General features: G+C 48.4%; 1 protein-coding gene across 1 annotated transcript in view; it reads right to left on the bottom strand.

Annotated features, from left to right (window-relative positions):
- FAT3 (FAT atypical cadherin 3) overlaps positions 1-15,836 on the bottom strand; it is an 863,405-nt gene extending 847,569 nt beyond the window's left edge. Inside the window, exon 1 of the mRNA XM_068266799.1 lies at positions 15,747-15,836. The gene's annotated coding sequence lies outside the window, so the exon portion shown is untranslated. The remainder of the gene's footprint in view (positions 1-15,746) is intronic.
- Between the last annotated feature and the right edge of the window lie 6,732 nt (positions 15,837-22,568).

Here is a 22,568-nt window from a genome sequence, read left to right as displayed (position 1 = left end):
TGGGCCTTCCTAATTTACTGTGCATACCTAACCAACACATAATCACATGATCATGTATTTTGTACCCAGTTTGCATTGTATAGCTTTGTCCTATGTCGTATAACCTTGTTACGTCTGTCATCCAGGCGCATAGCATTAGGGGGCGCAGAGGTTGCAACCGCATCGGGGCCCTTGGGCAAGAGGGGCCTTCCCTCAACTGCAGTATTAGCTCTCTATTGGTCCTGTGCTCATAATAACCACTAGATACTTTGAATATTGGTATTCATTAACAAACTGTTCCCCATCCCCTTCTTGCACCTCTGACACTGTAGTTGCCATTGGCAGGTTTTCATGCTTCGTATCAATTGTTATGTATAGAGTGCTTAGGGGGCCCCAATGTAAAACTTGCATCAGGGTCCACAGCTCCTTAGCTACGCTACGGCTGTCATCCTTATATCATTGTATGCATTTATTGTCCAGCGCTGTGTGATATATTGGTGCTTTATAAATACAATAAATAATAATAACTATAGTCTCTATAATCCCCCTTTGCACAGCGCCACCGATGTTCCTTATCAGTACATTCATGATAATAATATTTTAGGGGTACTGAATATACACAAGAGGACAGTGGCCTGCCCTGTGCAGAGATGAAGATACTGAACAATAACAATGCGAGTGCTCTGGTAACCGAGGCTCGGGCTGCCGACTCCCTGGCGGTCCCCAGTGAGACAGTCACTCTCTACAAGATCACTTTTCACATTCTGTTCACTGCATTACACCCGTCACCGTAGAAACTGCCTGAGAAAAGAGCGAGGGAAGTTGTTTTTCTTGGCAGCCTCCTGGAAAACGATTAGCGGGCACAAAAGACTCGGTTTGAAAATCAGGGAGGGAAAGAGAAAAAGAACGCATTATCACGGGAAGACGTAACGGATTCCCGCCGAGGGTTTCGTCTTCGTGACATTCCACGGCATGCAGCTTCTCCTCCCCGGCGAGAGATCGCTCGCAGGCGGCTGCAGCGGGACGTCACGGCGACGAGGATGGATGAGGACGGCTCTGTTTACAGATCACGACTACGACAACCGCCAACAAGAATCTGGGACAATCTTGGTATAAATTAATGAGGGGGAAAACTAAGTTGGGGCTCCCTCCCCTCCCAGCTCTCAATGAAAGCAAATCTGTCAGCAGCAGCGTTGTAAAGCCAACTGGAGCATGGCAGGGATTATTTGTAGGGCTCAACTCTTCCTTTTAATCGAAGCATGAGACTTAAAGTGTACCTGTAGTGAAAAAAGTGGCCCAAATGGGTACTTATCTAAGCAGATGGATAGCGGCTGTATAGTGTACTGGTTAAGGGCTCTGCCTCTGACACAGGCAACCTGTTCAGTAAGCCAGCACCTTTTCAGTAAGGAGTCCTTGGGCTAGAATCCATAACACTGCTGCTGCCTACTGAGCTTGCCCTAGTGGCTGCAACTCAAGCTCTTTTGAGTCTCAGTCGACAAGGCGACCATAATCATCATGTCTAAAGGGAAAGGAGCAGTAACCCCGAGCCTGACTCGTGGTAGCCGTCAGGAGGTATGTGAAGAGCCTGTGTACAGCAAGTGTTTGCAACTCATGCTTTGAGGAAAAATGAAATGTAGTGTGAATACGCTGCGGCCACAGAGCTGGGGGCGGGCTACAGAGCTGGAGGCTGGGCTGTGAAGCAGATAACCCAGCCTCCATAAACAAAACGACTTGGGGTTTTTCTGTAAGGGGGCGGGCCCTTTGCCTTATATGGCATACAGTGGGCAGAGCAAGTAAGTAAATAAAATTGCAGCTATTGTAATTAGTTATAACCTAGAGAGTTACTTTCTCACCCTGACACTATCTTAAAATACACTGGATTTCCGCTTAAAATGTATCAGGAGTGCTGGCATCTTTACTACTGGCAAGGTGAATCACTGCAGGAAAAACATTTTCTCTTATTGTAAAGTGAGCAGGAAAGCCGTTTAATCTCCCAGAGTGCTCAGGGGGAGACAGCTGTGTGACATCATAGCCTAGGCAAAACAATATTATTATTTAGTATTTATATAGCGCTGACATATTACGCAGCGCTGTACAGAGTAGATTGACTGTCCCTTAGAGAAGCTCACAATCTAATCCCTACAATAGTCACATGTCTATGTATCAGAATCAGAATTATTTATTTCGCCAAGCATGACAGGATCACGCCTGGAATTGGGTTTGGCACATTACAGAGCTCAACATCTACAAGGACATGAATAATAGTGCACTAAACAAGAGACATACATGATAAGCATTTGACAAGATACAACAGATAGTGGAGGCAGGCTATGAGGGCTCGGCTCGGCCCCTAAGTTCCAAGCGCGTCTGTGAGTCTAAGAAGGATGGGGTGGAGGTGAGACGTGGGTGGAGTTCAGGAGATTGACTGCTGAGGGGGGGAAAAAAAAAAAAAAAGAGTTCCTGTGCCTCGTGGTCCTGGTGGGGATGACCCGGAATCTTCGCCCTGACCGCAGGCGACTGAAGTAGCAGTGGCCAGGATGTGAGGGGTCCATGGCTATCTTCAGCACCCTCTTGTGTAGTCTCGAGGTGTAGAGTAGATCAAGCGGAGGGAGGGGTTTCCCGATGATTTTCTCTGCTGATCTAATGACCCTCTGGAGTTTTTGTCTGTCGCTGGCGGAGGAACCAGCGTGCCAGACCAGGATGGAAGAGCAGAGGATAGATTCTGTGGTGGCAGAGTAGAATTTTGTGAGGACATGATGGGGCATGCCAAACTTTCAGCTGACGGAGAAAGAAGAGTCTTTTCTGGGCCTTTGCCACTCCTGATACATTTTCTGGGCCTTTGCCACTCCTGATACATTTTAAGCGGAAATCCAGTGTATTTTAAGATAGTGTCAGGGTGAGAAAGTAACTCTCTAGGTTATAACTAGGCTGGTGTTAGCCTTCCACCTCAGGTCGTTTGAGATGGTGGTACCCAGGAGGCGGACGCAGGGAACTATCGCCACTTCAGTTCCGTCAATGTGGATTGGTGATGGAGAAGGGGCCTGCTTCCTGAAGTCGATTATCATCTCCACAGTTTTAGCTGCGTTAAGGACAAACCTGTTCTCCCTGCACCAGTGGCAGATACTGTCTACCTGCTGACGATAGGCACTCTAGTCTTCTTTGGTGATAAGGCCAACGATAGTGGTGTCATCTGCAAATTTGATAACCTTGACAGAGTCCGCTGTAGATCTGCAGTTGTTGGTGTAGAGGGAGAACAGCATTGGAGACAGGACACAGCCTTGTGGAGCCCCCATGTTCATGGTCCGTGGTTGGGAGGAAATGTCACCCAGCTTGACAGATTGTGACCTGTTGGATAGGAAGTCCGTGATCCAAAGGCGTAGGCTGGAATGGACACAGAGTGTAGCTAGACCCTCCTGAAGTCTGCGTGGACAGATGGTGTTAAATGCCGAACTGAAGTCCAGGAGGAGGACTCTGGCATACGAGTCTGGCCTGTCCAGGTGGTTGCTGATGAGCTCCAGGCAGATATTGATGGCGTCATCGGTGGACCTGTTTTCCCTGTACGCAAATTGGAATGGGTCTAGGAGGGGCGTGGTGGAGGACTTCAGAAAGGACAGGACAACCCTTTCGAGTGTCTTCATGATAACGGAAGTTAGTGCAACAGGCCTGAAGTTATTGAGGTCAGTGACGCCCTGCTTTTTGGGGACTGGAATGATGGTGGACCTCTTATAGCAGGCAGGAACCTTGCCCATCTGTACGACTTGTTGAAAATGGTGGTGAGAATAGGGGCAAGTTGCCTAGAACAGGACTTCAGGCAGGCAGGGGACACTCCGTCCGGGAGTTCATAGTTGACAGATGATGTATGACGTCGGATTCATTCACAGCCATGGGGGGTTGGCTTAGACTCAAGGTGAGGTCCGCATGTGCCAGAGGTGAGGTGGGCGGTGACAGATCCCCTGCCGGCGAGTCCTGGCACTCGAACCTGCAGTACAATTTACTGAGTTCTTCAGCAAGTTCAATGCTAGGTGGAGTGTGATGGGGGGGGGAGGCTTGTAATTGGTGGCAGCTTTAAGGCCTTTCCATACGGCTCGTGAGTTTTTTGAGCAGAGGTTTTGTTCCATCCTCTCCGCGAACTCACGTTTGGCAACCCTCAATTCCCGATTGAGGTCGTTCCTCACCCTCCTGTATTCCTCAAGGTTGCCTAATTTATGCGCAGCTTCCTTGCGCTTCCAAAGTTGCCGCAGCTTGTTTGAGAACCACAGCTTGTTGTTCGGAAAGACTTTATAGGTTTTGGTTGTAACACAGGAGTCCTCACAAAAGCTGATGTACGATGTAACGTTCTCCACCCACTCATCCAGGTTGGGTGCCTCCAGAGCCTGCCAGTCCGTACAGTCGAAGCAGGCTTGAAGTTGGAGCTTGGCCTCGCTAGACCAGACCTTGGAGGACCTGAGGGCCGGTTTTGCTGACTCCAGACGCCTCTTGTAGGTGGGGATGAGATGAAGGAGGCAGTGGTCAGAGGAGCCCAGCGCAGCCCCCGAAACAGCTTTGAATGCATCTTTCAGTACGGTGTAGCAGTGGTCGTGTGTGGCTGAGTCTCTCGTAGGGCAGGCAACATGCTGCTGATAGCGCGGAAGCTCGAGGCATAGTGTATGCATCATAATCTAAGGCCAAGTTAGGAGGAAGCCAATTAACTTATCTGTATGTTTTTGGGATGTGAGAGGAAACCGGAGGAAACCCACACATACATGGGGAAAACATACAAACTCCTTGCAGATGTTGACCTGGCTGGGATTGGAACCGGGGACCCAGCGCTGCAAGGCAAGATTGCCAAAACACTACGCTTCTGTGCTGCTGCTTACTGGTATTATGGAAGGGGTACATACCAATACGCAGCAATATATAGCTATAAGAAACATTTCTGACTCTGAAACCAGCATAATTAACCTATCCTGAAATATTATTACGATCTCCTATATGTCATTAACGATCCCTCTTTTGTGGGGGATTTCATTTCCATTAAAATAAATTGCTATGACACACATCACTGCATTACTCGTCACTTTGTAAATGAATGTCATTAAAAATCATCTTTAAGTTTGTGGCCTGCTGTGTATATGTTAAAGGGAACCTGATGCAAGAAGATCTGGAGGCGGCCATATTTATTTCCTTTTACGCAATACTAGTGGCCTGGCTGTCCTGCTGATTCTCTGCCTCTGATACTTTTAGCCATAGCCCCATCATGATGCGTACCCTCGTACGCGTCATTGCGGTACTTCTGTTCTCTTGACGCGACTTACAAATGTAAACAGGAAGTGCGTCAGAGAGAGGGCGGAAGTACCAGATGGTACTAGCGCCTGTGATCGCCGGCTGCCCGCTTCCTGTCCTCTTCCTGCCAGCCTGCTACAGGTACTTTGGGGGACTTCTATTTAATTTTATAGGGTCCAGCAGAAGGGAGAGCTTAGCGGGGAGGGGTGGGGAACATTTCCGACCCCCCCCCCCCCCCGCGCTCGGGGCATGCTCTCCCTTTATGCTGGGGCCCCAAAGGGACATGTTCGGGTTGGGTTCGGGGTTCGGCCCGAACATGCCGAATATCGGGGGCATGTTCGGCCGAACCCCCCCGAACCCGAACATCTGGATGTTCGCCCATCACTAGTTAGCAGTGTGAAACCGGCCTCAAAGCCTATAAACTCCCGCTAGGCAGTTAAGTTTAGCTTGGGTAGGATGACAGCGCATGCGCTCAGCTGTAAGATTTAACCGCAGGGAAGGCCTTGCATTTGAAAAAACACTTGCGATTCATGACTGCGTCCGGTGACGTCACCACACATGTAACGTCACTCCAAAGCTAGTAGCTACGCGTTCCATTGCTAAGCCACTCCTCAGTTGGAAGTTGAGCACTTGTTGCCCTGTTGTATCATATATTGATTGACCGATCCACACCTGGCAGGGTAACACTTCATCATATTGAAGAGACCTTGCAAAATTGAAGTTGATGTTTCCGATTGAACTTCCTCTCTGCTCTAAAAAGTAAACAACAGCATAATAACCTTTAGGCTGCTTTCACAGTGGGACGTTAAAGTCCCACGTTACAGAAGCCAGTAACGCAGCCTAACTCACAGCACTGTAAAATCAATGTGCTGTTCACAGTGCACACGTTGCGTTACATAGTAACGCAGCACGTTGAAACAAAGTGCTGCATGCTGTACGTTATACTCGAATAAGCAGCGTTAGACTGCTTGCACATGCTCAGTAATGTTGGAGGAGGAGGTCTCCCCTCCTCCAGCCAGCCACACGGCTAATTAATATTCACTGCACTGTGGTGACTTTGGTGGGACTGTAGTGTTGTCCGGATCATGAACGAATCGTTCATTTGATCCGGATCTTTTTTGTGAGTCGAATCATCCGGATCACCACAATGAAAGATTCGGTTCACAGTGGATGTCTGTCTGGAAGAAACAGGAACATACAGAATGTACAGTGCAGGGAAAGTCCTGTCCTGCTAGTCATTTCACCCAGTCTGCTTCCCTAGTAAAATGATTCAAATGATTCGGTTAAAAGATCCGAATCTTTTCAATGATCTGATTCGAATGATCCGAATCCTTAAAAAGATCCGGACCTCATAACGCGGCTCAATCTGACGTCCAACTTCAACACCACCACGCGTTGCGTTAGGGGTACGTTATGCGACTTTAACGTCCCCTAAAACGCAACGTCTTGGTGGGAAAGAGGCCTTAAAGAAAAACATGTCTTCGGTACAGCTGATACAAATCCTGCAATACATCTGCAGTTTTTCTACTTCCTGCTTTCATGGAAGCGGACATAGGGTTAACATCCTGTGTTTACAAATCAGCCGCTCTGCCGAAGCAGACAGCTGACAAAGCTGAGAGATCAAATTACAGCTGTGATTAGTCACAGGTGAGGGGGGGATTAGACAGGCTAAACTCTCTATATACATACAGGGTGCATTTCTCTATGTTTTCCTTCTGTCCTGTGCAAGAGTTCAGGTCCACTCTAAGTCTTCTTGGCCGGTTTAGTGCCCTGGGCTAGATGTCACAGTGTCTGTCCCCTGTCACTTCTGCACAGCAGTAATAGATTGGAATAATCTGCCTTATCTATTGCAGCCTGTCAGAGAACTTTTGCATCAGCACCTCTCAGGTCTTGCTTGCTCTCCTAGTCTGTTCTGCGCTGAGTGAGTCATTTGGAGATACTGACTAGTTGCTAAGGATGGTACAGTTTTCCTTAATAAACAATGATAAAAAGCTGGCAATATGCAAAAGAATAATGTTATAACAATCTTGGCTACAGAAAACATGACTACAGTGTGAATACAGAGATAGGAACCACTTTGGGGGGACAAAGATACAATTGCCAGGATAAATACAGAAATTCAAATCTTACCATTGCCAAAATATGTTATTGGAATAGCACAACAAGGCCAATGGCACTCCACAGAGTGAAGCAAACCAAATCCATGAGCTGTGATGGTGTACTTCCCCTTTAACAAGAACATTATACAATCGTGTACAGCCTAGGTCTCTACTTTACTAAATACTATCTCAGGCCTAGTGCACACCGAGCGGTTTTTGGAGCGATCCGCCGGCCGCATCCGCCTGGAAAAACGCTTGGCTAATGTATTGCAATGGGATGGTGCACACCGGCAGTTTGAGTTTTTTGCCAAGCCGCAAACGCTCCTCCTGCTGCGCGTTTGCGGATTTCGGAAGCGTTTCGTCCTCAATGTAAAGTATAGGAAAAACGCAAACCGCTCTGAAAAACGCTAGTTCAGAGCGGTTTGCAGGCATTTTTGTTACAGTAGCTGTTCAGTAACAGCTTTACTGTAACAATATGTGTAATCTGCTACACAAAAACGCACCCAAAACTGCTAGGTATGTTTAGAAAACCTCTCTAAACCTACCTAGAATCGCTCTGAAATCCGCTCCCAAAACCGCTAGCGTATTGCGGATCTGCTAGCGGTTTTGGTGTGCACTGGGTCTAAGGGTGCATACACACATCCAGGGGCGGACTGACAACTCATGGGGCCCCGGGGCAATAGGAGATAATGGGGCCCCCATACCAGTGTTTCCCACCTTTCACGTTATATTTTTACAGACTAAAATATAATCATTTACTGACAACAGTAAATAATTTATATTGTGATATTTTATACTGATAAAAACCCCTGCACCGCGCCGAAAAATGGGTGTGGTCACGCAACAGAATGTGGGCGTGGTCATGGGTAGGGCAAAATATACATGACCTTAGCAGTGGTGTAAAAGGTCTGCCGGGGAAGTCTGAACTCTGCCATAGTGTTTCCCCCCAAAATACATGTAATCTGACAGCATTTCACCAAAAATCCATGCAACTTGGCAGAGGTTCCTCCAAAATACAGATAATATGGCAGTCGTTCCCCCAAAATAGACGTTATCTGGCAGCAGCGGTTCCCTCAAATACACATAATTTGGCAGCGGCTCCCCAAAATATGCGTGATCTGGCAGCAGATCACCAAAAATACATGTAATCTGGCAGCAGTGGTTCCCCCAAAATACACATAATCTGGAAGCAGCGGTTCCCCCATTATACACAATCTGGCAGCGGTTCCCCAAAAATACACATAGGGCTCTATTCATAAAACCTTACCGCAAGTTTTGCGCTCAAAACAGCGGATTTTCCCGTCCATTTAGCAAAGTCGGCATTCATAAAAGCTGTTCCCGCATGAAAATCTACAATCCCCCAGCAGAGCGAGAAATTTCCGCCTTCTCCAGTGTTTTTCTAGATTTATCTAGAAAAAAGTAACAAAATGGCCATTCATAAAGATTAGAGGAAGCGGTATGTGGACGGGAAATACCGCTTCCTCTGATTTTGCGGATTACATACAAGTGAATGGGACAGACCTCCCAGAGAGAGCAGTGCACGGAGAAACTCTGCGGGCTGAACTGTTTCCGCATGCCTTCCGCCAGCTTACCGCCAGCCTTCAGCGGGAGATCTCCGCGCTTTCAAGATTTCTTTGAATGACCACCCAGAAGTGTGAAATACCGCTGCGGTATTTTCCCTCCAGGAGTTTTCTCGCAACAACTTTTTTATGAATAGAGCCCTGTATCTGACAGCTGTTTCCCAAAATACACTTAATCTGACAGCAGCAGTTCCCCAAAAATAGTTAATCTGCCAGCAGTTCCCCCAAAATAGGTGCCCCCAGTATAGGTAACCAGGTCAAAAAGTATCCTCAGTGGAAGTAACCAGGTCTATAGGTTTTCCCAGTGCAGGTATCCAGGTCCATAGGTGTCCCCAGTATAAGTAGCCAGGTCTATAGGTGTCCCCAGAATAGGTAGCCAGGACTATAGGTGTCCCCAGAATAGGTAGCTAGGTCTATGGGTGTCCCCAGAATAGGTAGCCAGGTCTACGGGTGTCTCCAGAATAGGTAGCCAGGCCAATAGGTGTCCCCAGTACAATTAGCAAGGTCTATAGGTGTCTCCAATATAGATAGCCAGGTCTTTAGGTGTTCCCAGTATATGTAGCCAGGTGTATGGGTGTCCCCAGTATAGCCAGGTCTATAGGGGTCCCTAGAATATGTAGCCAGGTGGATAGGTGTCCCCATTATATATGTAGCCAGGTCTATAGGTGTCATCAGTATACAGTATGTATCCAGCTGTATAGGTGTTCCCAGTATAGCCAGGTCTATCGGTGTCCCCAGTATATGCAGCCAGGTGTAGCGGTGTCCCCAGTATAGCCAGGTCTATAGGTGCCCTCAGTATATGTAGCTAGGTCTATAAGTGCCCCAGTATATGTAGCTAGGTCTATAGGTGTCCCCAGGAGGGGAGGCAGCCAGTGAAGGAGGGCGATAGGCAGTGGTGGAGAAGGGGGGGGGGGGGGATCTCCCCCCCCCTTCCCTCACCTTGGGGCCCCCCTTCCTGCTCTCCCCTCCAGAATGTGTGTCGCACAGCGGCTGACAGCGGGCGGGGACTTACCGCCGTTACAGCCCCCGGAGGGAGTGCTGATCTGTGTGCCGCTAGTCTGGTCTACTCAAGACCAGACTAGCGGAAACACAGATCAGCACCTCCTCCAGTGGCTGTAACAGCAGTAAGTCCCCGACCGCTGTCAGCCGCTGTGCGACACACATTCTAGAGGGGAGAGCAGGAAGGGGGGCCCCAAGGTGAGGGAAGGGGGGGGAGATTTCCCCCCCCCCTTCTCCACCACTGCCTATCGCCCTCTTTCACTGGCTGCCTCCCCTCCTGCTCAGGATTCTCTGGCGTGCCCTCCCGATCACGGGCCCTCGGTCTGTGCCCGAGTGCCCGAATGGTAAGTCCGCCCCTGCACACATCAGACCCTAGTCTTTGGAAAATGAAAATCACAGACCAATTTTACCCCCTTCCATGTAGTATGAGAGCCATACCTACACAGTCTTTTCTATTGAGCTGAACTCCCCATCAGATAGAAATCTTTGCAAGATGCTGCACACAAAGATGCTGTACACATGAAACAGATCAGTATCTGCAAAAGATCCGTTCCTGCAAAATGCATTCATAGTCTATGATATCTGCAGATCCTCATACACACCTTGTTTAACAGACATTCATCTACAGATCAGATCCACCAGGATGGATTTTCAGATCTGCAGATGAAGGTCCGTTAAACAAGGTGTGTATGAGGATCTGCAGATATCAGACTTTGAATGCATTTTGCAGGAACGGATCTTTTGCAGATACTGATCTGTTTCATGTGTACAGCATCTTTGTGTGCAGCATCTTGCAAAGATTTCTGTCTGATGGGGAGTTCAGCTCAATAGAATAGACTGTGTAGGTATGGCTCTCATACTACATGGAAGGGGGTAAAATTGGTCTGTGATTTTCATTTTCCAAAGACTATAGTCTGATGTGTGTATGAGCCTTTAGGATTCCAGAAGCGTCTGGAGGATTAACAGAGAACGAGTCCAAAGCAATTACAAACCTAATTAGCCCATTAGTAACAGCTAGCAACTACTTATAGTGATGTCCATTTAGTTACTAACAGATAACCAGCCAATCCCTGCCTTCATATAACTCAGGACTGGCTCACACTGGGGTGCTTTTCAGCGCTTTGCTGATGGCCTGAGATCAGCAAAGCGCTGTGCAGATGTATCCCTATGGGATCATTCTCACACAAATCGCGATTGCACAAATCATAAACGTGCTGCATGCAGCTTTGTGGGGGCGATTGCAATGAGATTCTCATCGTCTCTATTGAGCAGGAATGACAATTGCAAATTGCGGCAAAAATCGCAAAATTTTAAGCCCCAAAATCATGATCGCTTGTCTGCTGATTGCAATGGTGTCCTCACCTGTCACCTGCTCCCGTGGACCTGCAGACTGATCTGTGGACATCTGGTGGTGTGTGTGAGCGGGCAGCAGCCGCCCACCAGACAGTATAATACAGTGCTTCTGAATTCCCCTATCCACCTATTTGGCCTTGCTAAAGCGGACCTGAACTCAGGACTTCCTCTCTGCTCTAAAGGATAAGCAACATCATAATAACCTTTAGGGCCCGTTCACACCTGAGCAGGAATCGCACGATTCCCGCTCACGGCAAACCGCTAGCGGTTCTGCAAGAACCGCTACACAATGTAGCGAGTGGCAGTGTTCTTACTGCCGCGGTTGGCGATAACCGCAACCTCGCTGCGTGCAGCGGTTTGCCGGCGACGAGCGCTCCACGATTTGCGATGGTGATTAGCGTGCATAGCACGCTAATCGCGATCACTCCAAAACCGCCGCAGTGTCCAGTGATTTTTCCGCGATAATCGCGGGAAAATTACTCCCGCAAACCGCCGGCGGTAATCGCCGGCATTCTACGGTTTTAAGTGTGAATGGGCCCTGAGGCTAGAAACCCACTAGGAGAGCTTTTTAAGCGCTAGTGATTTGAAAAAACTCTCACTAATGCAATGCTATGGGGGAGTTTTCAAAAAAATCACATCGCTCCAATGGGATCACACCCTATAGCAATACATTAGCAAGAGTTTTCAAATCAAAAAGCGCTCAGAAAAGCGCTCCTAGGCCTAGTGCACACCAGAGCGTTTCGGCTGCGGTTTGCGATCCGCTTGCGGCTGCGGATACGGTTGGGTAATGTATTTCAATGGGCTAGTGCACACCAGAGCGGGAGGCGTTTTGCAGAAACACATACTCCCGGGGTGAGGCATTTTTTGGATTGCGGAGGCGTTTCTGCCTCAATATTAAGTATAGGAAAAACGCAAACCGCTCTGAAAAACGCCTGTTCAGAGCGGTTTTGCCGGCTTTTTTGTTACAGAAGCTGTTCAGTAACAGCTTTACTGTAACAATACATGAAATCTACTACACCAAAACCACTACACAAAACCGCAAAATGCTAGCTGAAACGCTACAGAAAAAGAAGAAAATGCGTTTCAAAATCTGCTAGCATTTTGCGGTTCTGCTAGCGGGTTTTGGTGTGCACCAGGCCCTAGTGGGTTTCTGGCCTTAAAGTGTACCAGCATTACACACTACCCAGCAAGCTCATGGTGAACCAAAACTCCCAGTAGTGTGTAAAGTGCTACCACGGACCAAAAAGCCCTCTTACTAAAATGCTATGCAAAGTTTGCTGCCTTAAAGAAAACCTGTATTGAGAAAACCCTCCCCTGGGGGGTACTCACCTCGGGTGAGGGAAGCCTCCGGATCCTATTGAGGCTTCCCCCGTCCTCCTCGGTCCCACGGCGGCGGCGATAAAGCTCCCGGAACAGCGGGGATGTAAATACTTACCTTCCCGGCTCTAGTGCAGGCGCAGTATTGGTTCTCCGCTCGGAGATAGGCGGTAATAGCTGATCGCTGTTGGGCCTCTCTACTGCGCAGGCACAAGTCTCGTGCGCAGTAGAGCGGACCCGACTGAGATCGGCTATTTTTGCCTATCACCGTGCGGAAAGCCGCAACAGCGCCCCCTCTGGAGCCAGGAAAGATAAATAAATCAGCACTTATCAGCGCTTGTCAGGCTTGTCGAGGGAGGATTTCAGGACTCTTCGGGGGAGCCAGCGCTGGACTGCCTGCAACTACAGGGGAGGGGGAAGCCTCATTGGGGCCCTGAGGCTTCCCCCTCCCGAGGTTAGTACCCCTCAGGGGAACTTTTTTTTTTATACAGGTTCTCTTGAAATTAAAAAAGACTTACACACCTGGGGCATCCTCCAGCCCCATCCATTCCGATTGCTCCCACGCAGTTGTTTTCCGGCTGCCCGCAGTCGGAGTCAGTCTGGTGCAAGAGAAGTGTGCCCTCTACATATCTCTCCACCAGCTGCTGGAGAGATACGCAAAGAGCGCACTTCTCCTGCGAAGCTGGCCGCGAATCCGGTTCCCGAAGCTGCGGGCAGCGGAGGACAGCGGTGTGGGAGCGATCGGAATGGATGGGGCTGGAGGAAGCCCCAGGTATGTATAAAATCTATTTAAGAGCTCTGAGTCTCTTTAAAGAAAAACATTTATTTGTTACAGTTGATACAAATCCTGCAATACATCTGCTGTGTGTCTACTTTCATGGAAGCAGACATAGGGTTAACATCCTGTGTTTACAAATTAGCTGCTCTGCAGAGGCAGCCAGCTGACACAGCTGAGAGATCAAATTAGATTTATGATTAGTCACAGATGAGGGGGAATTAGACAGCCTAAACTCTCTAAATACATACAGGGTGCATTTTTCTAGGTTTTCCTTCTGTCCTGTGCAATAGTTCAGGTCCACTTTAAGCGATAGGACGCAATTAAGGTATGTAAATAAACGAAGAGTCGATTTCACACTCACAGAAAACATACACAATCAAAGATTCAGCCTGAGGACTATCTCTCTGACTTGTTCAGTTATGGAATGCAAGAAACCTGAATCAAAGAAGAGACCAGGGAAGGCTACAGGGTTTCGACCACGATGAAAACGCTAACCGGAGTTACCCCTTACTCTTGGACAGTTAAATGAAATCTAGACTATGTGGGTTACTTCTCTAGACACTGCCCGATATACACTCTTGCTAGGGCAGGACAATCTGAGACAAAGCAGGTGGTTTTGGTGCACGGTGCTCACCGCCAGGTGCCAAACCAGGCGCCCCATAGCAGCAATGTAATACTGTGCGGGGCATGTAAGATAATTTGGGGCTCCAGCGTTTGCTAAAACTTGGAGGGGGAATAGTATTGAACACCGTCGGGGAGTTTTACGGCAGCAGGTAGAGCCGTCATTTGGCTTTCCCGGCGCCCAACTCACCAGCGACGTGTATATACGTACACATCTGAGAGAACTTTGTATGTTTTTCCCATATTTGCGTAGGTTTCCTCCAGGAACTCCAGTTTCCTCACACATCCCTCAAATCATTTCTATTGGGCTACTTAGTCAAGCATTTCCCTTAGAATGTAATTGGGCCATTATATAGAGGCCAGATGCAGTCCCTGAGTGGTTGAAACAGTGGATAAAATGCTGGCACTATGTAGAATTATGATCCCCGCTCAATCCTAAATATCACCCAAACTTAATTCTCTAAATATTAAAAATTCTCCAGAACATCGGCTGACCAACAGGTACTCTTGAAAACGCCACATTTCAGCCAGTCGCTGGGCCAAAAGTAAAGCCAGCACATGACACAATACCTTGCATGGCATTGTCACCGCTGGGGCAAGATTCCAAAGTCAATTCCAATCCCGCTGAATCCCATTCAACTGTCACCGCTACATGCACAACGCGGCGAATTAAATTAAGTCTCAGCGCAATGCACACGCCCCTGGCCTTGAGTGCACCTAATGAAGTCAGCACTCAGAATGCAAATGAGCCTGACGGACGCGAAGCAAAGTCAAAAAAGAGTTTGCTACGAAAAAATTCTCACCGTCCCTTAATAAAACAGTCCACCACGCGCGATAAAAGCGAACGGCAGCAATCAGTCACCCACCAGACCGGAGAAACTTCCATCGCAAGGGTCTGGTGAGCTGACTTTGCAGCGACGAAAAAAAATGTATTTTCCCTACCGGACAGCGAACGCTGGAGGCAAAGGAATATATACCCGGCAAGCTACAGAGACATCATTACCACGGCGAGCGTTGTAATGGGACTTAACCCTTTCCCATCGCCAAGAGATTCCACAACACAGGCAGATTTCCCATTAATGAATCAACACAGGAATGTTTTTTTCTTTTCTATTTTTTTTCCCCATCGTTCCCACTTCAGCTGTCAAGGCTGGCTTAATGTGTGAACCCATGTAACCGCCTGCTGCTGCTAGATCTCTATGCATTATGCATGCCTATAGGAAGCCCTTAAACATGACAATACGGTCTGTGTGCTGCATACTATTAAATCACAAGGAGGGGAGGGTGCAGCAGCACGGTGCTTTGCATCCTTGCAATCGCATGCATGAGTAATCACCAAGATGCACATGCCTATCTATGAGGTATGGAATGACTGAAGGCAGAGGAAGTATAAAAAAAAAAAAATTATACATATACACACACACATATATATATATATATATATATATATATATACACATAAAAATAGAATAAAAAAATGGAGGTAGCAGAGTAACCCTTAGCAACCAGATCTCCAGGTGCCACTGAATGAGGACCAGAGGATGCTGATTAGTTGCTAGGGGCAACAGCAGCTGGCTAGGGTAGCACCTGTCTATAACAGTGCAATGCCTATATTCTGAATAGGCTGTGCATCAGCTTGCCCTTAGATCACACAGGCTGAAAGTTTCAGAGCAAGGTGCTGCAAAAAAACTTCCCATGTGCTGCTGGAATACACACAAAAGAGACAGGAGGACAGTGACACAAGGACAAGGCACCTACCCTGGCTGGCTTCAGGCGTGCAATCCTAATCCATATCCATATCCATGTGGATGGGTGGAAGGCTGCTTGTTACACAAGCATGCTTCCTCAGCTCTCTCACACGCAGAGAACACACAGCCAGTTCTGTGCTGAGGCTGCCTGTAGACTGGGAAGCTGAATTCACTGACTATATTCCTCCAGCCTCACTCACTGCTATTCCCAGCCCTCTCTAATCACAGCGCAGCCTACTGGGGAACCCTCAGCCTGCCTTTGCTTTAGATTTTGTCTGCTCTCTTCAGTACTCCTGCTGCTGCCTCTCTGCTTCTGGGATCAGCTTCTGTGCTCACACTGCTGCTGCTGCTGCATGCCTTGTGTTATAATGGTGGCCATAATCTGGCCCTTACTGGCTCTGCGTGGTGAGCGATTGATCGCTGTGCGATGGAATATCAATCGGGTTGTAGTGATTGATTTTACCACCTTGTCTGCTCGATCTTGAATTGATTTAATCGGATAATCAATCAAACTACATGTGTTGAACTTGAGGGCGGGATCACACTTGTGTGTGTGGGAACCGCCGGCAATTCCCCGCAAGCGTTCTGCCATGCGCTAAGTGAGTTTTATCTGTATTTTGATGCTTTTTTTTATAGTAGACAGTCAGAGGCGTAGCTAGGGCTTTCAGCACCCGGGAACAAAGACTATTAATGCGCCCCCTAAGGTGAAGGGTGCCCAAAAGGGGCGTGTCCACATATTAAATGTGGGCGTGGTTATGAGTGGAGCCAAATGTACAGGAAGATAGCAGGCTCATGCTCACCCACCCTCCCTCAGTATGTACCTTCCAGCATGTTCCAAGACAAATTGAGCAATCATGAGGCCCCCAACAAGACAAATTTAGCAATCATGAGGCCCCCAACAAGACAAATTCAGCGATCTTGAGGCCCCCAAGAAATCATGAGGCCCCCAACAAGACAAATTCAGTAACCATGAGGCCCCCAACAAGACAAATTCAGCAGTCATGAGGCACATAAATAGACAGCATTTCACATAAATAGGCAGATGCCCCCTTAATATGGTAGATACCTTTTACCTGGCAGCAGTTCCCCAAAATACACTCAATCTTACAGCAGTGGTTCCCCAAAAATAGGTAGCCCCAGGTCTATAGGTGTCCCCAGAATTGGTGGCCAGCAGTATAGATGTCCCCAGAATAGGTGGCCAGCGGTATAGCTGTCCCCAGAACAGGTAGCCAGGGGTAGAGATGTCCTTAGAACAGGTAGCCAGGGGTATATGTTCCCAGTATATGTAGCCAGAGGTATATGTGCCCAGTATATGTAGCCAGGGGTATATGTGCCCAGTATATGTAGCCAGGGGTATATGTCCCCAGTATATGTAGCCAGAGGTATATGTGCCCAGTATATGTAGTCAGGGGTATATGTGCCCAGTATATGTAGTCAGGGGTATATGTGCCCGGTATATGTAGCCAGGTGTATATGTGCCCAGTATATGTAGCCAGGTGTATATGTGCCCAGTATATGTAGCCAGGGGTATATGTCCCCAGTATATGTAGCCAGGGTTATATGTCCCCAGTACATGTAGCCAGAGGTATATGTGCCCAGTATATGTAGCCAGGGGTATATGTCCCCAGTATATGTAGCCAGGGGATAATGTGCCCAGTATATGTAGCCAGGGGTATATATGTCCCCAGTATATGTAGTCAGGGGTATATGTGCCCAGTATATGTAGCCAGGGGTATAATATGTGCCCAGTATATATTGTCAGGGCCACCTGACCACCATAACTGTTTAGGCCCCCACCGCCCCCCCCCCCCTAGTCTCACCCACCCTCCCTCAGTAACATATTCCACCACCTGACCTGACCACCATAACTGTTTAGGCCCCCACCGCGCACTTTGGTCCTGGGCTCAGCTTCACCTGACCTGGGGCTCCACGCACGGCACCTCCACGCTGTCTGCCTGTTTAGTTTAGCCTCTAGAGGGATGGGGCTGAGCTGGGGCTCAGGGGCCGGCGGGCTGGGCTGGCTGGCGGCGCCTCTTCTGCTGACTTGCCGCTCTGCGCAGCATTCCACTTCTATATGGACGCTGCGCGGCGGTGCGGCGATCATGCCGTGTGACGTCACTCGCTGAGTGGGGATGGGGAGATCTGGCCCGGCGGTGAGCGCTGCGTAGCAGCGTATCGATAAAATAAATGAATAAATAAAAAAAAAAACACTGCAGCTGAGCTGGGGGCGCCCTTGGAGACCTAGCGCCCGGGGGCACTTGTCCTACCCTGACCCCCCTAGCTCCGCGTCTGTAGACAGTGCTTTAAAGGACAACCGTGGTGGCATGTGACAGGATGAGATAGACATGTGTATGTACAGTGCCAAGCACACAAATAACTATGCTGTGTTCCTTTTTTTCTTTCTCTGCCTGAAAGAGTTAAACATCAGGTATGCAAGTGACAGTTTTTATCCGGGTCAGACTGGGTCAGACTATAGCATAACCCTCACTGATGAGTAATTACAGCCACAAAATACTTTCTTGTCAGTAAATGGCTTCTGGGAGCAGGAAAGAGATAAAAAGGGTTAATAGTTCATAGATTTGAGCTCTGGCATACGTCAATGAAGGTGTTATGGAGCAGAGACAATTAAAACAGTAAAAACTTTTTTAAAATAACTATATTTAGATATAAAATGAAACTGTTGGATATGGAAAAAGTCATTTGTTTTTCTCATCGGCTTATTTTTACCTCGGATGTCCTTTAAAGATGAATTGCATGTGTTTTTCGCAGGGGCGGTACTTGACTTTCTGTTGCCTAAGGCCAATTTCACACTACGGACTGGCTATGTGGAGTGGCCCTGGGCTGCACCGCACCGCCAAAACAGGCAGCCAAGCAGGAAGTGACACTCACTTCCTGTGGTCACGTACATGGAAGCGTATTGCTAAAATATGCTTCCGCGCATGCGCAACAGGTAAAACTTGCGGCGAGCATTTTAATAAGCACGCATCTCCTTAGATTTACATGAGTTCCGGTTCAGCGCAGAGCCTCATGGTAATGTAGGATTTCCCTCGTGTCAGGGATGTGGCGAAACGTCACTTCCGCCGCATCGCGCCGGGGTGCAGTAAAACTGCTCCACCGCACCAGTGTGAAAGGACCCTGCAGAGCTGGTGCTGGCAGAAGCAATGTCTGCAGCCTTCCCGCTCTGCTTCCCTGCCGCTACGAACAACTCTGGGGGACACGTGTGAATAGGAGGGAGGAGCCAGCTTCATTTGTCACATTGCCGCCGGGAATCCAGGAAATCTTAATTCATTTCTGACATTGTCCGCAGTGAGACGACTACTTCTAGTTTTGCCCGGCCACAACCCGAAGTGACCCAGACTTCGGGTTCTGGCCGTAACATATAAATTAGTCAGAGGGGAAGCTTTGGCGCGTGACCACTCAGGCAGTGTTGCTGCCACCAGACCGACCAATTACAGCCTCTCGCTGCTCCTTTTGCTAACTGGTGGCGATAGTCTGCGGCACCGTCATTGGACCAATCACTGCACTCGACTAGTAGAATGTACCATGTACGTCGCTAGGGCCTTTGATCTGGGGCACCGGCCGGGAACCTGTTGCCATGGTGCCCCAGATCTATTGACTGGCAGGAGGGGGCACTGGGCGGAGCGGCGGGGGAGCAGGCAGTTAAAAACTCACCTGTCTTCAGTTCGCCGCAGGCACAGCTTCCATGTGCTTCCGACTTCCTCCCCGCAGCGTCCGTCGTCTTGGTTACAGCGCCCCCTGCCCGCTCCCCCCGTCGCTCCGCCCAGTGCCCTCTCCTACACTAGGGGAAGGTGCCTATCTAATCTACGCTGGGGGAACCTCCTTATCTAATCTATACTGGGGGAACCTACCTATCTAACCTATACTGGGGGAACCTACCTATCTATCCTATACTGAGGGAACCTACCTATACTGAGGGAACCTACCTATCTAATCTACACTGGGGGAACCTACCTAACCTATACTGTGGGAACATACCTATCTAATTTATACTAGGGGACGCTGCCTATCTAACCTATACTAAGGGAACCTACCTATCTAATCTATACTGGGGGAACCTACCTATCTAACCTTTACTGAGGGAACCTACCTATCTAACTTATACTGAGGGAACCTACCTATCTAATCTACACTGGGGGAAGCTACCTATATAACCTATACTGGGGGAACCTACCTATCTAACCTACGCTGGGGAACCTACCTATCTAACCTACTCTGGGGGAACCTATCTATCTAATCTACACTGGGGGAACCTACCTATCTAACCTATACTGGGAGAACCTACCTATCTAACCTACGCTGGGGGAACCTACCTATATAACCTATACTGGGGGAAGCTGCCTATCTAACCTACACTGGGGGAAGCTGCCTATCTAACCTATACTGGGGGAAGCTGCCTATCTAACCTACACTGGGGGAAAACTGCCTATTTAACCTATACTGGGGAAACCTACCTATCTAACCTACACTGGGGGAACCTACCTATATAACCTATACTGGGGGAAGCTGCCTATCTAACCTACACTGGGGGAACCTACCTATATAACCTATACTGGGGGAAGCTGCCTATCTAACCTATACTGGGGGAGCCTACCTATCTAACCTACGCTGGGGGAACCTACCTATATGACCTACACTGGGGGAAGCTGCCTATCTAACCTACACTGGGGGAAGCTGCCTATCTAACCTACACTGGGGGAAGCTGCCTATCTAACCTACACTGGGGAAAACTCCCTATCTAACCTATACTGGGGAAAGCTACCTATCTAACCTACACTGGGGGAACCTACCTATCTAACCTACACTGGGGGAACCTACCTATATAACCTATACTTAGGGAAGCTGCCTATCTAACCTACACTGGGGGAAGCTGCCTATCTAACCTATACTGGGGAAACCTACCTATATAACCTACACTGGGGAAAGCTGCCTATATAACCTATACTGAGGGAACCTACCTATCTAATCTATACTGGGGGACACTGCCTATCTAACCTACGCTGGGGGAAGCTGCCTATCTAACCTATACTGGGGAAACCTACCTATATAACCTATACTGGGGGAAGCTGCCTATCTAATCTATACTGGGGGAAGCTGCCTATCTAATCTATACTGGGGGAAGCTACCTATCTAACTTATACTGGGGGAAGCTGCCTATATAACCTATACTGGGGGACGCTGCCTATCTAACCTATACTGAGGGAACCTACCTATCTAACCTACACTGGGGGAAACTGCCTATATAATCTATACTGGGGGAAGCTGCCTATATAATCTATACTGGGGGAAGCTGCCTATATAACCTATACTGGGGGAAGCTGCCTATCTAACCTACACTGGGGGAAGCTACCTATCTAAACTATGCTGGGGGAAGCTACCTATCTACAGCCAAGCAAATCCCCAGGGCCCCAGCCCAGCAAAGCAGAGCCCTCAGCAAAGTAAACCCCCCAGCCTAGCAAAGCCTCCTAGTCCCAGCAAAGCATACAGCAAAGCAAAGCCTAGTAAAGCCCCCAGCCCAGCAAAGCCCCCTAAAATGCCCCCAGCAAGTCACCTAGCAAAGCCAGGCCGGCTCAACATCACCACCAGCCAGGCCGGTGTAGTGAAAAATTTTGCTACCCATCATATTTTGCAACTTGCCATAGAGGACAGTGTATCACTGTGTAGGCGTGGCTCCTCTCTGTTAACACGCCTGTAATTTTTTGCAACCACAGATCCCATTGAGCTAGAAGGGGGATTGTTCCCTCCAGGGGTTATTAGTTGAGCAAGAGGGGGGATTGTTCCCTCGGGGGGGGGGTTTATTAGTTGAGCAAGAGGGGGGATTGCTCCCTCCAGGGTGGGGGGGGTTATTAGTTGAGCAAGAGGGGAGGGTTCTGTGTGAGAATAGGGTTTGGTTGGGTTGCATTTTCTGATATAGATGGTTAAAGTCAATAGTTAGGTTGCACTTTCTGATAGCTATACCTATAAATAAGGTTAGATAAATTGGGTTTATTTAGTCTAGAGAAAAGACGCCTTAGAGGAGATCTAATTAACATGTATAAATACATCAGAGGGCAATATAATAGCTTGGCGGATGAGCTTTTTGTCCCTAGGCCTTCTCAAAGGACTAGAGGACATGAGATGCGCATGGTGGAAAAACGTTTTAGCCATTTATTTAGGAAAGGGTTCTTTACAGTAAGAGTGATTAAGATGTGGAATGCATTGCCACAGGAAGTAGTTATGGCAAACTCTATACCTGCATTTAAAGGGGGCTTAGATGCTTTCCTTGCGTTGAAAGATATCCATGGCTACAATTACTAGGTTATGCCTAATGATGTTGATCCAGGGATTTTATCTGATTGCCATCTGGAGTCAGGAAGGAATTTTTCCCTTTTGGGGCTAATTGGACCATGCCTTGTGGGGTTTTTTTCGCCTTCCTCTGGATCAACAGGGGTATGTGGGGGACGGGCTGGAGTTGTACTTTGTACTGGTTGAACTCGATGGACGTATGTCTTTTTTCAACCAAAATAACTATGTAACTATGTAACTATGTAACTATGTGCAACCGTTTGCAAAATCTGATAAAGTTGCAAAAAATTTCACCACACCGGCACAGCATCACCGTCAGCCAGGCCGCGCCTGCCAGCATCACCACCAGCCAGGCCGGCACAGCATCACCACCAGCCGAGTACAGAGCACAGGCCAGCCAGCCGAAGGCAAGACAAAAGCAAGGTGAGGGGCTTATATGTGTGAAATACTGCCTATTGAATACATTTAAGTTACGCCACTGCTATGTTCAAGTACATTTGGCCCCACCTATGACCACGCCCGCTTTACA

The sequence above is a fragment of the Hyperolius riggenbachi genome, chromosome 2, assembly GCF_040937935.1.
Source record: "Hyperolius riggenbachi isolate aHypRig1 chromosome 2, aHypRig1.pri, whole genome shotgun sequence".
Classification (NCBI taxonomy): domain Eukaryota; kingdom Metazoa; phylum Chordata; class Amphibia; order Anura; family Hyperoliidae; genus Hyperolius; species Hyperolius riggenbachi.
The sequence above is the reverse complement of the archived record's forward strand: the minus strand, read 5'-3'. Positions and strand labels throughout refer to the sequence as shown.